The sequence below is a fragment of the Petaurus breviceps genome, unplaced genomic scaffold (assembly GCF_028583685.1).
Source record: "Petaurus breviceps papuanus isolate PSGF00001 unplaced genomic scaffold, PetGlider_PUasm1.0 176, whole genome shotgun sequence".
Lineage (NCBI taxonomy): Eukaryota > Metazoa > Chordata > Mammalia > Diprotodontia > Petauridae > Petaurus > Petaurus breviceps.
In genome coordinates, this window is record NW_027185771.1 from 17,028,480 (window position 1) to 17,046,898 (window position 18,419).

The 18,419-nt window shown below is 38.2% G+C and overlaps 1 protein-coding gene across 1 annotated transcript in view; it reads right to left on the bottom strand.

Moving 5' to 3' along the window:
- Positions 1 to 18,419, bottom strand: part of PHAF1 (phagophore assembly factor 1) — a 67,045-nt gene that overhangs the window by 10,305 nt on the left and 38,321 nt on the right. The gene's annotated exons all lie outside the window — the stretch shown is intronic.

The following is an 18,419-nucleotide window of genomic DNA, read 5'->3' on the forward strand; positions in this document are numbered from 1 at the left end:
TGTATACTCCTTATGCTGTGGGACCAGTCTACCTCTTCTGATCCTGTATCTATGACACTGCTTTCTAGCACAAGATTGGTAATATACTGAAACCTCTTTATGCCCACTTAGGAACCTCTCCAATGTTCTATGAGGGATCTTCAACTTTAACTCTTTGGAGGCTGAAATTCCATGATTTGAAGCTACATAATACCACTTGAATGCTACTGACATTTAAAAGATGGATCTATGAATACAGTAGTATTCTTTGTGGTAGCTAAGAACTGGAAAAGGCGGTGTCTATTGACTGGGGAATGACTGATGAAATTATGGTGTGTGAATATAGTGAAACATTACTGTGTAGCAAGAAATGACAACTTTAGACAACCATAGAAAGATTTGAAAGAACTGATGCAGACTGAAAAGAGGAGAACCTAGAAATCAAAATATACAATGACACCAACAATATAAACAAAATTCTGTTCACTAAGTGGAAGCTGAATTCAGTAAAGAAGGTCCTAGAGAACAGAGAGAAACAAATCTTGCCTCCTAGCAGAGAGAAGAGGACTAAGAGAGAATGTAGTAAACACTGTCAGAAGTGGGCAACAGATATTTTTGTCTAATTGTTTTGGTCACAAGGTAGGATTAAATCTGGAGGCAAGGGAGGTCCCCTTTTTCTCCCACCAATGACTGAGAAGTAAAGAAAAGGCACCAAAATAAACATACTTAAAAAAAAGGGGGGGGGGCGGCTAGGTGGCGCAGTGAATAGAGCACCAGCCCTGGAATCAGGAGGACCTGAGTTCAAATCTGGCCTCAGACACTTAACACAAAAACTAGCCGTGTGACCTTGGGCAAGTCACTTAACCCCAACTTCCCTTCAAAAAAGCAAAAAAAAAAAAAAAAGAGGTTGGGCCTTTGTTTCAGGGAGAAGCCTGGAGTGTGCTATTTCCCCAATGTAACCTAGTCTGCACTCTTCATTATATTTAAATTCTGGATTCTGGTCTTTGTCTATGTGTCCAAGATAGAAGTACTGATGAAGCATGGATGGTCCATCCAACTGCAGATCACAGTCTAGGCAGTATGCTTTTTTCACTGTGGAAAACTAGGCCAAATTCTTGAATGTCATTGAGGATGTTCTGTAGTACCAGGGTGCTTATACAGTAAGTGTATGATATCCACAACCACAAACATCACCATCTACTGGGAATATCTCTGTTCTGGACGTTCCCCCTTGACAATGGCTGTGTCTCCTTGTTTTATGCCTTGACGTATGACAGTCTGAGCCACAGACTCAAAGGTCTCTACTGTTATATTTTCTAATGTATTTTTAACACATGCACAGAAAATACCTTATTGGAGGATGTCCTTGAAGGAGGCATTTTACTTTACCATGTAAAATGATTTCTTATAGTCAAACAGTAAGTGGGATCTTGTTTTCTCTGTACCTGTCAGTCAACTGTGTGATACAATTTGCAATGGAATATCAAAGTCTGCTGTTTCCTTCTAAAACTTTCAACAAGGATGCCCTCAATTCACATAAAGATTATTCTCAGAAGAATTTGTAGAGATGGAAAAGTAGGCATATAGGTTGGCCATTATTGATATTTTATTAGTTACCTTTTTTGGATAATAAGGTCTAATTTACTCTAAACATTTGGTATCCATTCTTTCAGGTATTTAAGGAGCTAATTCTTCAACACTGTCAGAATGGCATGACTTCTAGCACAGACCTCTGGCCAGCAGCTTTGCTTTAATACCATTTCTATTTCGTCACAGCATACTGGGACCTGTGAGGTCAAGTGTAAATGTGGCGATTGTCAATGATGGTGAAGAGTTCATCACAGAAATCTTGACTGATCCTTTCTGTTTCTGTCTGTCTGTTCTCTTAATTTCATCCGGCTGTGTAAAATAAGAGGCACTGAAGATGACCTGGCTTTACTGGGTTCTCTAGAGAGCAAGCTCTGTAAACTTTTCTTCTCTTCCACTTCTTACCGGTTTGCTAACAGCTCATAATCATTCATTATCTCTTCTGTAAGGTTTTACAAATGAGTTTGCAAACCTGGTTTGCTGTGGGCTGCCTGGTCTCCCTTGTTTGTTGGCTGAGACAGTTTCTGGACTCTTAAGTTTCTTTTTGGTAAATGATTTATGTTAGTAAACTTTCTGAGAAATCTCCAATTTCTATACCAGTCTTCACTTTTTGATGTCATCAGCATCTTAAACCTCAACCAAACACTCTCTTTTCCTCTTAATTTTTTTTTCTACTTTGGTACTGATTCTGATCTTTGTTCTAGCAAATGACTTTGTGTAGACAAATAGTTTGAAAATGACTCCCATGTTGATACCTATTTTTTGTCTGTCTAATAGAATTTTAAATAGACGGAAAGCTTCAGCATACTTCACAAGCCTTTAGTGGGCCTTACTTCTTATGCCTGAACCATGTTTTTCATCATTTTCTTTGCCATCCTCCTCCTCCCAAGAACACATATTTAAGTCACTGAATAGTTTAAAAAAAAGGTGGAGGGAGTTATTTTAATTTTATTTTGGATCTTAACTGTGCTTTCATTAATTAGAAATAGGGTACTACTGAATTCCCAGTGAGAAAGCTTCCTTTATCAATGCAGATCAGCAAATAAAGCAATGAACAGATGAGTGAATTGCGCAAGTCTATATATATAGTATGTGTCAGAAGACTTGAACTATCTCTTTATGCCATATGCCAAGGTTTTTTTTCATTAAAAACATATAGTGAACGTGTAAGACGGAAGATCCCAAATGCCTACTCAGCAAAAACACTCCCCATTGGGGTGGCTAGGTGGCGCAGTGAGTAACAGTGTCGGCCCCAGAGTCGGGAGGACCCGGGATTGGTTCGGGCCTTAACACCCGACACTTAACACCCACACACACGCACACACAAAACTGGCCGTGTAACCTTGAGCAAGTTACTTAACCCCAAATGCTTTAAAAAAACAAACAAACAAAAAAACCACCCTCATTCTCATCCCAGAACTAAAGTAAGACAGAAACTCCCAGGTGATAAAAGAAAGACACACACAGAAGAGACAAACAAGTTAGTCATCTCCCCGTATTATGAGAAACAATTCAGAGACATATGCAGCCTGAAAGGCTCTGCATCCAGAGACAGCAAGAGCAAAGGGTTCCCCTAAGAGGGAACTCTCATCTAAAGTGGGGACCTTGGAAGTCCTAGGGAATGCAGCAACTAGAGCAGCAAGGCAGTCCTCAGAGTGTTTGCATACCGACAGACCAAGACTCAGGGCTCTGAGGTCCCAAATGCTCTGCACAAAGATGACACAGAAGATTCTGAAGACTCAGTGCTCTGAACCTCAAAGATTCAAAAAAGCCTAACTCCAGGAGGCAGAAGTTGCTACAAGAAGCTAGGGGGTGGGAAGGTGGAGGCAGGCAGAGCCAACCACCTGACCCAAAAGTACATCATTGGCCAAAGCACAGCCCTAGCAGGAAGCACCAACTCAGGGACTAAAGTTAGAGAGATAAGTAAACCTAAGGAAACATTGACATATAAAAAAATTACTGTACATTCAGAGATCCTTCCAAAGAAAGAGAGAATAGCTCCAGAAAAACTTCAAAAGGTGACTCAAATAAGAAAATACATGAAGGGAGGGGATTCTGGGAAGATGGCAGAAAAAGTCAGAAAATTCCAAGCTCTCAAGATTTTTCTCCCACAAAGCAGTTAAAATAGCACCTTAGGGTGGATGAAGTATGGGTGGAGATAAATAAGAACAGGGGTCTTTCAGGAACAATTTGAGATCAGAAGAAAAACCCCAGGATAAAGTCTGGTCCCTGTGAAGAGTAAACACCTCCAGGCTAGGTTCTGTTTTAACAACAAGAGGCAAGTCCTGGTGTTAGTTGGTTTGAGAGGCTGCCTCAGCTCCAGCCACAGGAACTTTTACCCCCAGAGAGTGAGGGGAGTTGGGCATTTGAGCCCAGGAAGATTGAGCGAACCTCTGCTAACAAGGAACGCCAGATCCAGTTGTGCTGTGAAGAGCAGAGGGGGCGAGAAGGAACCAGTACATGCTTAGTGAGTGCAGAAGCAGTAGGGCAGAAAGTCCCTGGCTGCAAGTAAGTACTGTAAGTACAGGAGGCTGGAGGTTTGTCTTTGGTTCCAGGTTAAAGGGGAGAACTGAAGAGCTGGAGCAAGAGGCACAATTTTCCATATCCCAAGGCCAGAGGTGATTATAAAAATTAAGCTATTACCACAAAAAAATGCACAAAGGAGAAAAAAAATACAACCATAGAAAGCTATTTTGGTAATAGAGTTGACCGGAGTTCAATTGCAGAGGAGGATAGTGAAGTAAAGAAATCCCCAAAGAGTAACATCAAATGGTCACTTGCCCCAAAAGAATTCATAGACGATTTTAAAAAAGACTTTAAAAATCAAATGACAGAGATGGAGAAAAAACTAAAAGAACAATCCAAGAAAAACAAGAAGGTTATATGTAAGGAAAGTCAACCAATTAGAAAAGGAGATTCATAATCTTAAGGAAGAAAATGATACCTTGAAAATTAGAATTGGGCAAAGTGAAGCCAGTGAAATTATGAGAGATCAAGAAATAATTAACCAAAATATGAATAATGAAAAAAATAGAAGAGAAAGTGAAATCTTATAAGAAAAATAACAGAGTTGAATAGATCAAGAAGAGAAAATATAAAAATAGTAGAATTGAAAGTTATGATCAAAAAGAGAATCTTGATACAATAATACAAGAAATGATTAAGAAAACTGTCCTGAAACATTGGATCAAGGGGGAAAGTAGAAATAGAAAAAAATCCATTGACTACCACTTAAAAGAGATCTTATGAGGAAAACTCATTGGAATATCAGTCAAATTCCAAAACTCCCAGCTCAAGCATAAAATATTAAAAGTATCAAGATTAAAACAATTTAAATATGGTGGTGCCACAATTAGACTCAAACAAGACCTAGCAGCAGAGATACTAAAGGACCACAGGTCTTGGAACACAATATATTGAAGAGCAAAAGAATTGGGTCTCTGGCTGAAATAATCATATTCTGCAAAGTTAAGTATCATCCTGAATAAAAAAAATGGACATATGATAAAACTCTCAAACTTTCAAGACTTTGTTAAAAAAAATCCTGAACTTAATGGAATATTAGACATGCAAGAACCAAGAGAAATACAAGACTGATTATAAGGGATTCATAAGGACAGACAGTTTACTCTCTGTGTCTGTGTGTATAAAATGTAAAATGTATGTCTAAGATTCTTATTAATAATGGGATAGCTCATAAGACTGAGGTAAACCTGAATATGATATGAATTTAAAAAGTAAAATCATTTAGGAACAGCTAAAAAGAGTAATTATTTAATACAAATGAGGTATAAGAGGAAGAACTGATATAGAGGAATTAGATGGGGCAGGAGGGCTGGTAGTTCTGGTAATCTAATTTCATCTGGAATGGGTTTAAGAGGGAACAATACATATATATTCAGAAGAGTATAAAAGTCTTCTAAATTGAGAAGAAATAAAAAGGTAGGGGCATAAGGAGGGGGGTGAAGACAAGGGAGGGATTTTTAGAGGGAAGAATGAGGGAACAAATAAAAGGGGGTACAGAAGGGTGTTTTGATTTATGGGAATGGGAGGATAGGGGACAGATCCTTGTAGGGGGGTAGGCAAGTAACAGGAGGGCAAGGTAGAGGGTGGAAATAAAATAGAGGAGGCAGGAGGGATAGGAAATAAGAGATATGCACAAACATAAAAACAAAGATCAAGAGCAGAATATGTTTGGGAAAGTATATGTCTATATATGTATACGTACATACATATACATATTTATAGCTATAGAGAAACATATCTAAACTTCATTGTAGCCTTCTAGGAGGGAGAACAAAAGAAAACTCAAAGGGAAGCAAAGAAGAGATGGACAATTCTCAGCACAATGTGTATTATTTATCATACAGGCTTTCTTGAAATGAAAATTTATTATTACATATTTTGAATCCTTCTCATGTTCTGCTAAGCACATGACATGCTTTTTTCCCCTTCCTAACTTTGTATTTAAGTTCCAATATTTAAATTTATGATATGTTTTTGTTTCTTTTCTCTATTCCGTATTTGTGTTCTGGCATTTGGGTCTAAAACAAAATTAATAATAATAAAAAAGACATGAATACTTAGAAGATATGAAATAAGAGATAAAAATGAAATTAGGGCCTGGAAGAAAGAACAGGAAGGAGAATGAATAGCTTAGAAAAGAAAGCGGTAAACCTTACACAAGTGACTGACTCCTTGAAAACCAGAATAGACAAAACTGAAATCAATGACTCCAAGAAATATTAGAGTAAAATCAAAAGATTAAAAAAAGGTAAGGAAATGTAAGATATCTGATAAACAAAAGACAACTAGGACCAAACAAAAATGACCTGAAAAACAGGTCAAGAAAGATAATGTAAGAGTCAGTGGACTCTCTAAAAATCGTGATTAAAAAAAAAGGCTAGATATTATATTTTGAAAAATCACAAATGAAAAATTGTTCAAATGTATTAGAACCAAGTGGAAAACTGATGACAGCAAGAACATATTTATAATTTTCCTTAAAGAAACCTTAAAAAGAAAAGTGCCGGGTATGTCACAGTCAAAATCCAGAGCGCTTATTTACATCAAAGGAAAAATGTCATAATTATTCGGAGATGCTTGGAACTAGATTCTGAATCATATATGACCTGGAAACTTGTATTATAAAAGGGAGATCTTGGAATACAATATACCAAAAGGTAAAAGATAGAGGCTTATAGTAAAAAATAACTTAAACAGCAAAGCTGAGTACAATCCTACTGGGGGAAAAATGGCTCTTTAATGAAACTGAGGACTTTAAAACATTGTGATATATAGACCTGAGCTGAGTAGGAACTCTAAAATAGAAACATAAGAATCCAACTAAAGCTAAAAAGGTAAATTTGAACTGGAAGGACTGCCTGATGATGCTGTGTTAACATTCTAATGGGAGAGAAGTGTCTCTTCAGAAGCATAATGTTTTCAAAGAAAGAAAAGTAGAAAACAAGCATTTACTAAGTATCTACTATGTGCCTGGCATTGTGCTAAGTGCTTTACAAATACTATCTCCTTTGATCTTTACAATAAGAAGTTGCTAGCATGATTTCCATTTTACCACTGAGGAAACTGAGGAAGGCGGGTTAGGTGACCTACTCAGAGTCACAAAACTAGTAAGTATCTGAGGCTGGATTTTAAGTTGGGTCTCTTTTTACTGTTAAAACTCAGAAAAGAAGCAATTCACCCACAGGCCTTCTTTTTCTTATTTAACTCGTGCAGTATTTCTTGATTGCCTTTGAAGAAGCAAGGTTGGCAGAGTGGACAGAGCACTGGGCACGGAAGTGCTGGGAAAGTAGTCATCATATGAATGTAATTCTTACATCCAAGGAAGACTGAAGGAGTGTGTGTACACGTAGAAACACATCAAACTTAAAAGAGAAACAAGCAGTGATAGGGTGGCAGATCAGGTTTAAGAAAGAGCCTAACACCATAGAAGGAATAGCTAGAAGCAAAAAAAAAAAAATCCTAAAGGAGATGGACACTGTATGAATTTGTTTTGCTTGACTATGCTTACTTGTTAGAGATTTTTCTTCCTCTTGTTTTTTTTAACTAGAGTGAGTGAAAAGAAGGGAGAGAGTAGTAATGATGGTTAAAAAAAAAGAGGAACACTGAAACACTACAAAAAGCCACAAAAGGCATCGGAAGAACGTTCAGAAGGAAGCACAACAAGCAGGGCAGTTTTGAAACATGTAGAATTAGAATATGCTCTTTTTAAAAAGGACAAGTGATATGAACTGGAGAGTTACAGTCTCATAATCTTTTTTTTTTTTGGTGTTTTGCTGTGTATATAAAAATGATCTTTTTTGGTATTTAAGTTCAGAATAAAAATAAAATTTAAACAAAAGAATATGCTCATTTGTCTTGAGTCCCCCCCTCCATTTATTTGTAGAATTCCATAAACAGTAATTACTTTTGTGGTGTTCTTTTTGCAAATGATTAATTACCATGAGGACTGTAATATGAGATGAGCAAATGGCTTATGAGATGTGTCTTGCTGTCTTTAAATGCACGATAAAACTAGCTCTACTGTCTTTTTTATTTACTTCTCTAAGGATGGTCAGATAGTCTTTCTTCCCTTATCTGCAACTTATTTTTTTGTCTTCTAGTTTCGTTTATGGTGAGAATGTCAAAATCAATATGATTCATTATCCCCATTAATATGTCAACTTGTTAGACATATATTTCAGATGAGGTATTTTGAGTTAATATTTGAACAAAGTCTAAAAACTGATTCCTATCATCTTCTGCTCCCTTTTCTACCTCTGCATTTTTATTTCTTTGCATTGTGAACTGCTAAAGAAATCATCACCAAGTGGACAGCCCACTGGTAAAGAGTAGGTGGTCTGTTTCAGGGACCGTACTTGAAGCATCTACAGCATGGCAGAACCTATTGTAGCTTGTGTTCTACTGATATAGTCTTTGTAAATGCAGAGTTACTTCTATACATCATAAGGCATTGGAGCAGGGCTTTGTGAAAGAACCTGAGGCCGCAGAATGGATAGAGACAAATACCACAATCCCCTGTATGCAAATGATTAGCTCAGCTCTTGAAAACTAAGAGATTAACAGACAGTCCAAGGGGCTACATTGGCATCTCTGTCTAAACCAGCCCTCAAGAACCCCTTCTACAGCAGTCCTAACAAGCCATCATTCATTCAACCTTTGCTTGGATGTAGTAAGGGAGAATCCATTAATAACAACAGCTAACATTTATACAGTGTTTTAAGATCTGTGTATTATCTGCATTATATTATCCATATATTTATATATATTATCTGAGCTTCACATTTCTGTAAGGCAGGTATTATTCTCATTTTACAGATGAGTCTGTGTGCCCTATGGTGGCTGAGCAACCTGCCCAGATTCATACAGCTATTAAGTGTAGGTGGTGGAATGTAAACGAGGATTTCTGGACTTTAAGTCAAGCATTCTGACCACCCTGCCCTCACTTCCCAAAGCAGCCCACACTAGTTGTGGGATTCTCTAACACGTGGGAAGCATCTCATGTTGAGTTGAAATCTGCCCCTCTGAAGCTTCAAGCCAGACTTATATTTGGCCGTTGGGTGCTAACCAGAATAACTGGAATTCCTCTTCTAAATGAAAGCCCTTCAAATCCTTAAAGAGCACTCTCATGTTTTCCCCACATCCACATCTTTTCTCCAGGACGAGATGGTAGGTAAGGTTGTGGTACATCTTGGTCATGGAGGTCCTCTCCCTGATGGTATCTTAGATCTGCTACAGAGCCTTAGGGAAAGTCAAGTGATAGAATACTGAGGAAATATCATGTTTACAAGAACTGGTTCAACTCTTCTGGAAAACAATTAGGAACTATACCCCAAAAGTCATTACAACGTTCATCTACTGATTCCATGGGTGAATCCTACTAGGCTTATATCTTGAAGAGATCAAAGAAAATAGTAAAGGGTTACAGAAACTTTTACTGTAGTGAATTACTGAAACAAATAAGGAGTCTATCAACTGGGGAATGGCTCAGCAAATTACAGTATATGAATGTAATGGAATATTACTGCACTGTAAGAAATGACCAAAAGGGATGGATTCAGAAAAAACCTGGGAAAACTTGTACAAACTATTATAGAATGAAGTACCAGGAAAACAAGTTATACAATTCAACATTATAAAGGAAAACAGCTTTGAAAGACTTAGGAACTTCAATCAAAGCAATGAACAATCCTAACTACACAAGTCAATTAACAAGTTATACCTCTCATCTCTTGGCAGAGAGTGAGCGATGAGAAACGCATAATAAGACACATTTTCAGACAATAGGGTGTAGATGTTTTGTTTGACTATGCTTATTTGTTATCAGAGAGGGTATTTATTTTGTTTGTGGATGAGAGGGAATAGTAAATGATACCAAGTGAAAAAGAATATAAAAACAAATAAAATATTTTCCATTAAAAAACAGATTTTGTTGATCTTTGCTGATGATATGACATGAAAACATGTATACTCAGATAATCCTAGAAAATCAACTAAACTAGCTGAAACAGTTAACAACTTTTAACAAAGTTGCAAGATATAAAACAAAAACTTACTCATGTAAGTCACCAGCATTTCTGTATTACCAACAAAATCAGCAGGAAAAAATAGAAATTCCATTTAAAATAACTCCAGACAATATAAAATACTTGGGAGCCTACATGTTAAGACAAACCCAAGAATTATATAAACACAATTACAAAACACTTTTCACACAAATACAAATCTTAACTGGAGAGACATTAATTGCTCATGGGTAGACTGAGTTAATATAATAAAAATGACACTTCTACTCAAATTTATTTACTTATTCAGTGTCATACCAAACTAACAAAATCTTTTATAAAACTAGAAAAAATAATGAAATTAATCTGGAAGAAAAAAAGGTGAAGAATATAAATATGTTTATTTATATATAAATATATAAAATATATTATATAGTTATACATATTTATATAAAAATATAAAAAAGATCAAGAATATAAAAATAATAATTAATGAAAAATATATGAAGGTAGCCCAGCAGAACCAGATTTTAAACTGCATTATAAAGTGTTAATCATGAAAACAATCTGGTAATAGATAAGAAATAGAGTGGTGGATCAGTAGAATAGATTAGGCACACAATACACAGTAGTCAGTGACCATAGTAATCTAAAATTTATCCAAGTTTTTGGGATAAGTACTCACTACTTGACAAAAATTTCTGGAAAAACTAGAAAGCAGTTTGGTAGAAACTAGGTATAAAACAGCATCTTATACTATACATCAACATAAGATCAAAATGGGTACATTATTTGGATGCCAACAGTGATATCATAAACAAATTAGGGAAGCATGGCCAATTTTACTTGTTGAATTTCTGGATGGGGGAAGAATTTATGACGAGAAAAGAGAGGATCATGGGAAGTAAAAAATTTTGGTTACATTAAACTAAAAAGTGTTTGCACAAATGTAAAGGCAAGCACAGAAGTAGTTCACACCTTGTTTCAGCTATTGAATTAACACCTTAGTTAAGTTTCTTTTGAACCTTATATCAAGTCTGTTAAGAAACAGAACATGTGAGGCAGCTAGGTGGCGCAGTGAGTGGAGCACCAATCCTGGAGTCAGGAGGACTTGGGTTCAGATCCGGCCTCAGACACTTAATACAAAAAGTAGCTGTGTGACCTTGGGTAAGTCACTTAACCCCAATTGCCCTCCAAAAAGGAAAAAAAAAAGAAACAGAACATGTGAACCCCACAACTTGTGAACTCCAAAACTTATGAACTCCTGCAACAGGAAGGGGAGGAGCTAATGACCATATATAAGGAGAGGCCCAGGATAGAGACAGCAGAACTGAGAAGAGGACTCCTGTGGTGGCAGAGTCAAGAAGGAGAAAACTTGTGGCATCCTGGCCTCTGTTGGTCTGCTCTGTCTGTGTTGATGTTTGTTTGTGATACTTTGTACAGAAGCCCTGGGACCTTACTGGAAGCCCTGAAAGAGGATTTTCTGGTTGTATGTGTACAGAAGTCCTGGAGCAGGGTTTTGGAAGTCCTGGGACTTTACTGATTATTTGTGTGACCTCTTGGACCTTGTTTGTGGGTCCATGTTGATTTCTATGTTGATGATTTGTGTTGAATTCTCAGACCTTGTTGGTGGGTCTGAGTTGATTTCACAGGCAGATAGTGAATTGATGATAGTGCCAGCAACATGTATGAATATTATTGTAGCTCTGTCAAGCTTTGTCTTCCCAGAAACAGAACTGTGAAGGACTTGAAGTGGATTGGACACTGTGAACTGCAATATGGAATGGGAACTGGATGAAGAACTGGACAAGGAACTGGGAGCTGCCTGCCTTTGAACAGGTGACAGCTGGAGCTGGGTCCATGAAAGAGGAACCACAGAAGCTGAGAGCCAGCCTTAAGTCAAGCTGAAAGAAGATTTTACTTGGATACTGTGTACTGAGATTATGATTTACTGTGACCTAGGGGTGGAGAACTTTGACTTTTGTACTTTGTGACTGAATTAAGGATTTTGCGATTGACTAAATGAATGTACTTTGTTGGAAACCGTGACCACTTTGGTCAAAACTATGTGGCCATTTTAGTGATAAGTTGTTGAGTTGTGACAAGGTGAATGCTGTATTTTGATTTTCTGTGACAAGGTGTAACATTGTGAATGCTGTACCTTGATTTCCTGTGAATGTTTTGCTCTGATTTGTTAGTGAATAGAGAGTTCACTATACTATGTAATCAGAACCTTGAAAGCTATTCAAAGCAGCAGTCCTCTGGAAAGCTGCTTGTGCATGGCTTTACAACAAACAGAATCAGTGCAGACAAGATTAAAAGGAAAGCAAGAAGCTGGAAAAAAATTTTTTACAGCAAGTTTCTCTGATAAAGGCCTCATTTCTTAAATATATGGGGAGTTGAGTGAAATTTATAAAAATAAGAGCCATTCTTCAATTGAGAAGTGGTCAAAGGATATGAACAGGCAGTTTTCAGAAGAAGAAATCAAAGCTATCTATAGGCATATGAAAAAATGCTCTAAATCACTACTGACCAGAGAAGTGCAAATTAAAATAACTCTGAGGTACCATCTCACATCTATCAGTTTGGCTAACATGACAGAAAAGGAAAATGATAAATGTTGGAGTGAATGTGGAAAAACTGGGACACTAATGCACTGCTGGTGGAGTCATGAACTGGACCAACCATCCAGGAGAACAATTTGGAACTATGCCCAAGGCCATAAAGATGTGCATACTCCAACAATACTACTACTATCTAGGTATGTACAACAAAGAGGTCAAAGAAAAAGGAAAAGGACCTATTTGTACAAAAATATTGATAGCAACTGTTTACCTGGTGGCAAAGAATTGGAAATTGAGGAGATATCCATCAACCGGGCAATGGCAGAACATGTTGTGGTATATGACTGTGATGGAATACTAATGCATTATGAGAAATGATGAGGTGGATGGTTTTAGAAAAACCTGAGTAGACTTACATGAACTAATGTAGAGTTAAATGAACAGAACAAGAAAAATATTATACATAGTAACAGCAATATTGTATGATGATCAATTGTGAATGACATAGCTACTCTGACCAATACAATAAACCAAGATAATTATGAAGTACTGATGATGAAAAATACTACCTGCTTCCAGAGAGAGAACTGATAAAGTCGGAGTGCAGATTGAAGTATAATTTTCTTACTTTATTTTTCTTGCCTTTTTTGGGGCAACATGCCTAACATAAAAATATTTTGCATGATTTTTCATATATAATGGATATCACATTTCTTGCCTTCTCAATGGATGGGGAAGGAAGAGAATTCAGAACTTGAAAATTTTTAAAAACAAATAAATACATTTAGCTAAAAAAAAACAAAACCAGAAGTTCAGAAAGAGACAGACAAGCAGGGCAGTATTAACATTATGTTAAATTGTATACATTTTTAAAAATGCAAGCTATACATAATTGAGATTCATAGCTTCACAAGCAATTCTCCTTTTCTGTTTCTTGTATATGGAAATTCTATTACCATAAATTTACAATATAAATGGAATTGTAAATTATATTTGATTTTCACTATTTATTCTCATCTATTGTCTTCTCTCTCTCTCTTTCTCTCAATGCCCACTAAAGGCCCCTTCTCTGTGTATAAGTTTTCTAGCCTCTGACAAGTTGGCAAGAATTTCAACAAAACTTAAGTGGTTTTTTTTTTTTTTTAAAGCAATTGGGGTTAAGTAACTTGCTCAAGGTTACATGGCCAGTTATTTCTGGGTGTGGTGCTGAGTATCTGAGCCTGTAAGTGTTTTCTTAAAAATCCCATTTTATGGGTTAGAAAACAGAGACATGAAATCACTTGCCTTAAATCAAAAGAAACAAAGAAGGATTAGAATTTGAACTTCCAATATTATTGTGGTTGTGGTACCATTATTAGCAATACTAACAAATCCCTCATTAAGGTTTTCCTCTGATGTCTCATTGTGGCATGAAGGTGAACTGGATTCCAAAGGGCTAGACCAGCACAGAGCAAGCTATGGCAGGTTCTTCAAAGCTGAGAAGGCTTTGACTACAGGAATAGATAGACTGTATGTCTGTTATCCAAGGATAGCATGGCTAAGTGCTGGAAGATGATGAATTATTTTGACCACAGCAGTTTACAAAGGTACAGAGGGCCTACCATTTGTCTCAGTTGGGGCACTACCCCTTCCAAATCATGGGACTTGTATCTAATATAACCACACCTACCCTTTTCCCCAATAATCCCTTACACTGGACCCACCCTCTGCCATGCAAATTCTTGTCCCCCACCCTTCAGAGCCAGATACTGGCACCTCAAGACAATTATAACCCAAATTTAATGCCATCTACAACAACTGTGCAGGTATCATTGAAAAAATTTTAACTTTAACTCCTGATCCCCAGTTCATTTTGTGTACCCTTAGAAGCTCTATGGTTGGGGGGAGCCTAGCCTCCCCACTTTTTTGATTCTGGGTAAGAAAGTGAATCACATGGGATGAACAGACATAAATAGATTATGATCTGGCTCAGAGATATCAACATGTTATCTTCCCCCTCAAATCTACCCATTTTCCATATTTTCCTACTAGTGTTAAAAGTACCAACACCCTTAGCCATTCCAAGATTTCATAACTTCAGGGCCAAATGAGGCCTACTTATTCCCCTCCCCATCTTTGGCTCCTCACATTTTCCCTTACCTAAATTCAACGACTGCTGATTGCTAAATCTTCAGTTCTAGCTCCTCACCTCTCAATCTTTTCGCTCTACTCAAATAGCTACCAGAACACTTTTGTTTGGACTATGTCATCTGTAGTAGGAAGAATAGTTACTTGAGCTCCCTCATCCAACATGCGGGCTGGGCTAGTTCTTTTCCTTATAAGTTATTGAAACCATCCTCAAAACTGAGCTGGCACAGGGGACTAAAGGCTCTGGGTACTGATCTGCAGCCAAGTCTCTTGATGCTTGCCTGTTGAACCAGTATTGGTCATTCAGAGACAGCTACACTCAGGTGAATATCCTTCTCCTGCCATGCCTAAGTTAATCTCCTTTTGTTCATTCTTTAACAACCTAAAAGTGTTTCATTTTGAGTCAATATTGGACCCAAATTACTAGTGAACCAACTTAGTCAGGTCTACTCCACAAAAATCTCACAACCTCAAGTCTCTCCACACTATCTGTCCTCCCAAAACACTGACAAAATAATTTTCCTAAGGCTCGGGTCTGATCATGTCATTTACCCTTTCAAATTCTAGTGGCTCCCTACTGTCTTTAGGATATATATTATTTCCTCTTTATTCCATCCTTTTAAAATGTCTACTTTGTGTAAGTTTTGTAATGTATACTATTAATAGTACAGAAATACATCCATAAAATTTATAAATAGAACACATCTAATTCACATACTGGGGTGCAGGCTCAAAATTTTTTGCTGGGTGCAGATAAGTTTTCCTGTGATTTAAGACCTGATATGCTCAACTATCAAGTTTTCCAAATAACCTAAAGGGTCTTTAGCTTTAGTTCTAAGGTCCCACAAAGAGAAAAGATATCACAGCTTAGAGACGGAGACTTAACTCCTAAGCTCTAAATGTTATTATGTATTTTTCACCTAAATACTGAATGTCAGAAATGAAACCAAACCTCACATAAAGCAACGTTTAAACTAGTGATGTAGAAAGTGATGTTGACATTGTCATCATGAAAGAGCAGTAATAACTTGAGTTAAAATTTATCACCTAATACCAAATACACAAGTTGTAGTACTGGGTGAGTACAACCCAAAAGCTTTACTGCAAGAGGTCTACATTATTTATGCAGGGTCCAGGCTTAGATATGGACCTTAATACAAGTTGCTTTTCAGTTCCAGTGCTTTTTGTTTCACCAGTTTGGGGTTTCTCTTCTCGTCCACAACTGGGCAGCAACCTTGAAAGCTATAAAAGCCAGCTCAAGGTCCCGTGCTTCTAGTGGGTTGTCTGATCCAAAAGATTATCATGGGAACAGTGGCCGGTGAAAAAACTGAGGATTCCTTAGTGTCCTTTCCTAATAAAAATACGTAACCAACAGTCCAGCTCTAATCACTGCTGACTGAATGATCTGTAATCAGATTTTGAGCAATTTTTTTGTACTTATAGTCATACTCCCTACTCTCCAGTTCTCCCTACCTCCCCACCCACTCATTCCCCACCTCTGTAGTTCTAGAACCATGATCTAGTCAGCTCTATTGTTCCTAGATGGGGTATGTCAATCTACTTCCACATGATGGCCCTACTTATCAACTGACCCCATAACTTTCTAGCTCAAAGTTCACTGACCTAGCCACTAGACATCCTTGGAAAAGAGAGAGATAGTGAGAGGGACAAAGGAGAGAGAGGGAGGAAGAGAGAAAAAGGTGGGGGAGGGGAGAGAAAGGAGAGAGACAGAGGGAGAGAGAAAGGTAGCTTTCTTAGAATATTTCTCTTTAAGTAGCATTACTAGCTGAGGTTCTATTTTAGGATGACAAGACTTTCAAAAGTATAAGAACACTCAGAGATGATCAAATTCAACATCTTAATTTTAGTGAGGGGTGAAGGTTAAGTGACCTGCCTAAGAACACAATTAGTTGGGAAGCAAGAATCCAAACCCAACTTTTAAAATTCTGAGTCAACACACTTCCCAGTCTACTGCTTTTTTTCTAATTATCCTTTAGGAGAGGAATAATCTGAAGAGCTATTTAAAGCAAGAAATGAATTGGCAGAGACACAGTGATGTGATACAAATGTATGTAGAGGGCATTTTATAGTAGGGTGTTCCAAAGTCTAAGGCCCCAGAAATGGAGATGCATGTACTAAATAAAAAAGACTCAAGGACCTCTTTTTTGCTGACTAAGCTTCCTCCAGTAAGTACCTCAAGAACCCTCAAAACTTTCCTGACTTCCTCAATGAAAGAGCAATGCTAAGCTATCCTTATAAAATAAGGTAGTGAGTAGAGGGCAATGAACATTTCTCATCCCCTAATGCCCTATAAAGTCCTGGCAAACAATGCCACAAGAAACAACATATTTAGAGATGCCTGCATGTATGGGGGGTGTGAGACGGAGCTCTGACAGCAGGGACTATCCATTTCTCATGCTTCCAAAGTAAAGGGTGAACTTGCAATTAACAAGCATTCATTAAGGAGTTGACTGTGTGTCAATGGACTAGGCACCATGGAATACACAAAACATAAGAGAAACAGATTTTGTACTCAGGTCACTGACACAAAGCTTACTCTTCAGGAGTTGACCAGATATACATGTAGCAACTTTCAAGGCCAGGTCTACATGCCCAGATCTTGTCACTGATGCTCTATTAAAAAATCTTCAAGGGGGGGGTGGAGTCAAGATGGCAGAGTAGAAGCAGAACCTCTGTGGGGCTCCGGCTCTAACCACCTCCAATCCGTGTAAAAGGGGATTCTGAACAAACTTTGGAGCTACAGAACCCACAAAATGACACGGAGAGGCTAGCCTCCCACTGAGGACAGCCCGGCAGGCTGGCAGGAATTGGCCGGCACAGCGCTCTGGGAGTCAAGCCCAAGCCGCGTGAGCCAGAGGTTTTAGCCCCAGGGCGGGCCTGACCAGCCACTGGCTGGAGAGATTCCAGATCACCAGCAGCTGTGGCGATCCAGAGTTATCAACACATAGATGCTGGGGACAAAGTGAGAGGTCAGTGAAGTATGGACTTTGGGACCCAGTAGTTGGGAGTGCGTCGGCTTTTGCCCCTGGGGTGAGAAGCCACTAAGGGCTGCGGCACAACCCCTGCCACGTGGCAGCTTCAGCTCCTGGCTTGCAGACTGTAGGGGGACCAAGCGACCAGTCTGAGGGGTAATCGCTCTTGTTTTAACCTGCTTGGATCTGGATTGCTGTCTAGGGTGGAGGTCCTGAGGTGTGCAACCAGCTTGCCAGAGCGTGTGGAGGCTTCAGAGAGGGCACTTGACTAACAGCAGCTGAGGAAATCCCAGCATTTGGTACGAAGCTCTCCTTCTCTGGTAGCAGAGTCCTACTGTGGCAAAAAGCCCAATAGTCAAGTAACTGAGTGGCAACATGACCAGGCAAAGGAAGCAAAGCAAACAGAAGAATCCAAGATTAGACTCCTATTTTGGGGACAAAAAGGATCAAAGCATGGAACCGGAAAAAGACAATGAAGTCAGAACTCCTGCAACAAAAGCTTCAAAGGAAAATACGAGATGTTTACAGGCCACAGAAGACCTTAAGAAGCAGATAAGAGAAGTGGAGGAAAAATTGGGAAGAGAAATGAGAACGATGCAAGAAAATTATGAAATGAGAGTCAACAACCTGACTGAAGAAAA